This window comes from Mastomys coucha, unplaced genomic scaffold (genome assembly GCF_008632895.1).
Source record: "Mastomys coucha isolate ucsf_1 unplaced genomic scaffold, UCSF_Mcou_1 pScaffold20, whole genome shotgun sequence".
Classification (NCBI taxonomy): domain Eukaryota; kingdom Metazoa; phylum Chordata; class Mammalia; order Rodentia; family Muridae; genus Mastomys; species Mastomys coucha.
The window spans coordinates 59537612-59543375 of record NW_022196903.1 but is presented as its reverse complement, the minus strand read 5'-3'; positions in this window follow the sequence as shown (position 1 = coordinate 59543375).

Below are 5764 nucleotides of genomic sequence, written 5' to 3'. Positions count from 1 at the left end.
CTACGCTGGTCATTTCTAAGAGTAAACATGCTGTGTTGTAAGCTGACGGCCTAATTCAAATCATACTTCTGAAAAATTATTTCTGTGGAGAACCAGAATAACATGAAGTAGCTGTGGTAATTCCTTCCTTGTCCCAGTGAACAAATGAATACCCATGTAACAACTTAAAGGAAAAAGTGTTTCTCTTGGAAAGAGACAAGTCATCATCATGGTGGGAGCCTGATGTGGACAGTCAGCTGCATCCGTACATAGTTAGGAAGCAGAGAGTAGACAGGAAATGAGGTCAAGCTATAAAACCTACAGACCTACCTCTAAGGACTCACTTGCCCCAGGAAGGCTCTGCCTCCTAGAGGTTGCATAACCTTCCAAAGCATTGCCACCAGCTGAAAACTAAGTATTCAAATTCATGAGTCCATGTGGGACTTTTCAAAAATCAAACTACAGCAGGTGTGCTGCTTTCTGATGATTTGACACAATTAGAGAAAATTTAGAACACATGAAACCCTTCACGTCTCAAACTTCCAGCCCTGAATATAAATTGTCATTGCCGGTTTTTGACCCAAGAATTGTGTTCTATCTAAGATAAATGGCATAAGCTTTGCTGATGACTAAAACAAGATCTTTGGATTCTGGACAAGATTTGTCCAGCAGTGAGTAGATCTGCTGCAAAATTAAGAGGTTAAATGGGGTTGGCGTGCTGTGTAAGGAAACTATTTTGATTCTACATTGAGATTTAAATAGCTTGTGAAACTATAAAGCATAAGGAAAAATTATACAATTGAAGAGCTATTTCTAAAAATCTCTGGCAATAAGAAGTCTAGGAAAATTAGGTGTGTGCAAATTACCAAATTTTCAATTCCCCTAAAAAAATAAAATGGGTATTTTAAAACTATGAGTTTGATGTCAACTCTAATAGATTGATTAGCTGAAAGAGCAAGTAACACTTTCCCCAGAAATCTCCCTTTCACCCTCCCTTCTCCCTTCTCCCCTCCCCTCTCCCTCTCCCCTCCCTTCCCCTTCCTTCCCTCTCTCCCTCTGCCCTCCCCTTCCCTCTTTTCCTCCATCCCTTTCTCTCTCTGTCCTCCATGCTCTCCCCTCATTCTCTCCCTCTCCCTCTGCCTCTCTCCCTTCCTCTCTCTCCACCCTCCCTCTTCCTCCTCTTCTCCCCTTCCCTCTTCACTCCTTTTCCTCTCCCTCTCCCCCTCCCTCTATCTTTCTCCTCTCTCTCCCCTCTCCTTTTCCCCTCTCCCTCTCCCTCCCCCATTCTTCCCTCTCTCCCCCACCCCTCCCCTCCCTCTTTTCCTCCATCCCTTTCTCTCCTCCACCCCTCCCTCTCTGTCCTCTACCCTCTCCCCTCCCTCTCTTCCTCTCCTTCTCTTCCTCTCCCTCACTCCCTCTCCCCTCTCCCCTCTCCTTCTCCCTCTCTTTCTCCATTAGTGTACACAAGACCTTCCAATACCATGAAACCTAGCTAGTGAGGATGAAGCTTCTCAGAGGTCAGGAGCAACTTGATTTCTCCATGTTCTGTCACTCAAATACATGGGATCTTCAGCAGGAGGAATTTACTATCAAATTCTGGAGGGCAGCCAGGAGCACTGGCAGTGGCCTCTAATATTTGGAGGTCAGTGGGATCTTCTTGGCTAGTAAGTCCAAAAGTAGTAATGCATTCCTGGGACTGAGCCTTTTACTTGTTAGTCTCTGGTGTCTACTAGGGCATTATTGCTTCCCAATAATAATTATTGGATAATTCCATTTTTAATATTTTCATATGTGTATAGATATAATTTAGGAAGCTTCTTCAGTGTAGGTTTCCATACAGCTTTTTTGAAAAGTCTCTATGCAGAGGGCACAAGATCCTTTTTCTCACAGATAAGCTCTAGAGAAAAAAGAAATGTTAAACACACAAGAGTAATCTCTTTAACAGAAGAGATTTATAACCTGCCTTCCACCCAGAATGCTCAAGGATATAGTTAGTAGTCTGAGACCCATCTGTACGACCAGGGAAGGGAACACCTGAATTCCTCAGACTTTTAGATTTATCACAGATTTTTGCATCCTAGACCTTTATCTTGCATATTGTTTTTCAGTCAATAGAACACATCTTTATGGGAGATATCACATGTACTTTACAAATGAAACAGAGTCTGCTATTTATGGGACCAGGCTACACCTAACTCCCACAGAGTTTTGTGTTTATCTTGGTCATTCTCCCTAGAATGTTATCTTGAGAATTGTTTCTCAATCAATAGAATCCATCTTTCTTGGAGAAGTCATATGTATTTTATAAAGAGTTTCAATATAAAATGCTGAAGCCTTGTTATACAAATGGGTTTGTGTTATCATCAGGAAAATTTTCTCCAGAATTGTGCTACGATTAAGTATGCCTAAAGTAAATTGTCCGCTTTCACATTTTGAAGTTTAAATTGTCTGCTTTCACAATTTGAAGTTTGAGCCAACACTGGCTACTGAAATGTGTTAAATCAGATCTCCTTTTTTGCCTCATGTGAATTGACACACTCTGATGGCCCTGGTGTCTGTAGAAGGAATACACACACATACAAAGTGAGGTGGGATGGAGAGGGAGAGGGAAATGGAGAGGGAAGGGGAGGGGAGTGGAGGGAGAGGGAGAGGGAGAGGAAGTGGGAGAGGGAGAGGGAGAGAGAGAGAGACAGAGAGAGAGAGAGAGAGAGAGAGAGAGAGAGGGAAGGAGGGAGGGAGGGAAGGATGGGGAGAGACAGGAAGAGAGAAGAAGAGATAGAGCTCTAGTTATTTTTCCCAGTTCACCTCTTCTTCCCAGCCCCTTACTCCCCCACCACAATTTATGTCTCACTGTTAATTCCTTATATTCATGCACTATATCCATGCTCCTGTTAAAGCCCCTCTCTAAGAACCTGTAGTAATTTCTTGTCCTCTATGAGTACTCCCTAAATATGGCCATAGAATGTTATGTTAGGAATAATAGGATACAGTGGGTAATTCTAGGTGAAATCAGGAAGCCATTATGTTCCTAAGTCCAATATTACCAAGCTGAACGGGTCATTAGAATCATTCGATCAATGCCCAATCTCTCCTGCTGCATTTGGATTTAATTTAGAATGAACCAGGTGTGACCCTAGTTCTCAGCCAGAGCCGGAAGAATGAATACTATCTAGAAAGTGACCTTGAGGAAGCCACCAAGGTGGGAGTGTCCCATGGTAAAGTGAATAATGAGTCTGTATCAAATCGAAGGCTCATCAGTGATCCTGGAGAGGATAAGGGATGCAGTGTGCATGGGAAGTGATGGTCTGTGGTATTGGTGCCTTAAGGATTATTGTATTCCAGCAAGTTTGCTCTTTAATTTTTTTCTTTCACGTGAGCTTGAGCATGCCACAGGCAGCACATATGGAGGTCAGAGTCATGAGTTGGTTCTGTCTTTCCACAGTAGGTTCCAGGTTCTGGGTACTTCGCCCAAGGTTATCATGTTTTCTGCAAGTCCTTTTACCCACTGAGCCATTTTAGCTGCCCAGATTTTCTTATTTTAAATAACGTGGTTATATGATTCACTAAATAAGACCTGGACCTTTAAATTAAAAATTCAGCTATACCTATTGCCCTCATACAAGCAGAGGAAATAGCTAAAAATGTGTGACATAGCTCAGTAAAACAAAATTGTATATGAATGTAAATAATTTATTACAGATCTTACCGTAAGTACAGAGAAGTCTACCAAACCTCAGACTGAAGTGACCCTCAGGATGGGTCTGGATATTGAACACCAACATTCCAGAATCTTGAAGTAGACTAAGTTAGAGCAAGAACTCACAGCAGGAAACGATAAAGTAAAAACTATCCAGAAGGTCTCAGATGATCACAGCAGCCTGGAGATAGATGTAGGACCATGAAACAGTGCCATTCATGGCCATAGGAGCAAGGCCCAAAACAATGGCTATCTTGGTAATAGCTCTATATGGGGCCATGAAACAATGGATATCATAGGCTTCAGGTACCAGGAGGAAAATCCAGACTCGGGGCTAGAATTAAGGATGACAGGATGCAATGGGACTTAAGAAAATAGGAAAGGACCATTGCCCTGAGTTAGGGGTATGTCATGTTCTTGGCTATCAAGGTAAGTATAAAGAAAATGGAAACAGAGGCCCAGTTCTTAAAACTGAAATATAAAGTACAGCAATGAAACAAGTCAACAAACCACTGAAAAGTAGACTAAAAGGACCATCAAAAATGACCTAGTGCCAGGCCGCAGTGGCACATGCCTTTAATCCCAGCACTTGGGAGGCAGAGGCAGGTGGATTTCTGAGTTCGAGCCCAGCCTGGTCTACAGAGTGAGTTCCTGGGCAGCCAGAACTATAGAGAGAAACCCTGTCTCAAAAATCAAAAAAAAAAAAGAAAAGAAAAAAGAAAAAAGAAAAAAAAAGAAAGAAAGAAAGAAAGAAAGAAAGAAAGAAAAAAAGAAAGAAAGAAAGAAAGAAAAAGAGTGGCATAGTGTATGTGCAGCTTTACACTGAGTAACTGTTCTGTGTGCCTCAAAGAAGACTGACTCCAGGTATCATATCTGGGCTCTGCTGGCATCAGCTCAGCAACAGCTCAGTGGCATCAGCTGAGGCCCTTAGAGAGGACCTCACATCAGAAAGCCAGCCGGTCACTCATAAGACACTGTAGCTAGACAATCAATCGCTGCACATGGTTACCCTGATGTGAGAAAGGAAGTCCCGTTTCCATGAGACAATATTTTATTTCCCAGATCAGCAACATGTGGAGCTATCTTCCCAGACAGTGCAGTAAGTCAAGGCTTCTCATCAGACTCGTAATTTAGGGAAGTAACCATCCTTTCCCTATAGTTTGCTGCCTTGCTAACTAGTGGCATCTAGTAGGCATACTGAATGCAATGTTTTGAACTTACAATGGGCTTATAGGAATATAGTTTCTTCCTAGAATAAAGAGGTCTATAGATTCCAAGAACAAGTGGCAGTCAGAGTACCCACCTACTAAGTCTACAACGAGGAGATCCCCTTTCTGTTCAGGGTTTTTGTAAAAAGCCAGCTCTCAGTGTCTCAAGGCTCGGTGGTCAAGGAAACAGATGGGAGGGCAGTGGAGAATGTTGGAAAAGCAATTTTCAATTAGTGTATGAGAAAGCATACTAGTAGTGTCAAAGAGATTTCCTCGGAAGCAATTTACAATGTCTATGACCCTGGGATTGTAAGTGAGGAGTAAAGAGGTCTATTCACAGAACATAACACTTTCTAAATGGTTTTAGGCCAAGCAGTTTCTAATCCGAGCTGCTTGTGGCAGATTGCTTCTCATATCTGCCACTCATTTCTGTGTATAAAGTACCAAGGAACCAACCTCTGATGTAAGTGTTCCAGGAGGGCCTGCTGTTACCACAGCCACAACTACACTCCTGGAGATATAAGAGCGGAGGGACAATAATAGGGCTTCACAGCCAAACTGATGGAGCAAAAAAAAAAAAAAAAAAAAAAAAAAAAAAGAAAAGAAAAAAGAAAAAGAAAAAGAAAAGAAAAGAAATCATAACTCTCACTTAATGTGCACCCCTTCAACCAAGCTAATTTCCATGCCTTATTTTGGCAGCCCTAACATGGAGATCTGAATAGTATCAGAGGATCATGAATAATATTAGTAAAAAGCAGATAATATTGAAATAATTTATGACAACAGAAGACTGTTGCATGGTATAAAGCAGGAACATGGTGATTCTGTATAATAATAATTCCATATTATTATAAAGATTATTAAATTACATTGTCATTTA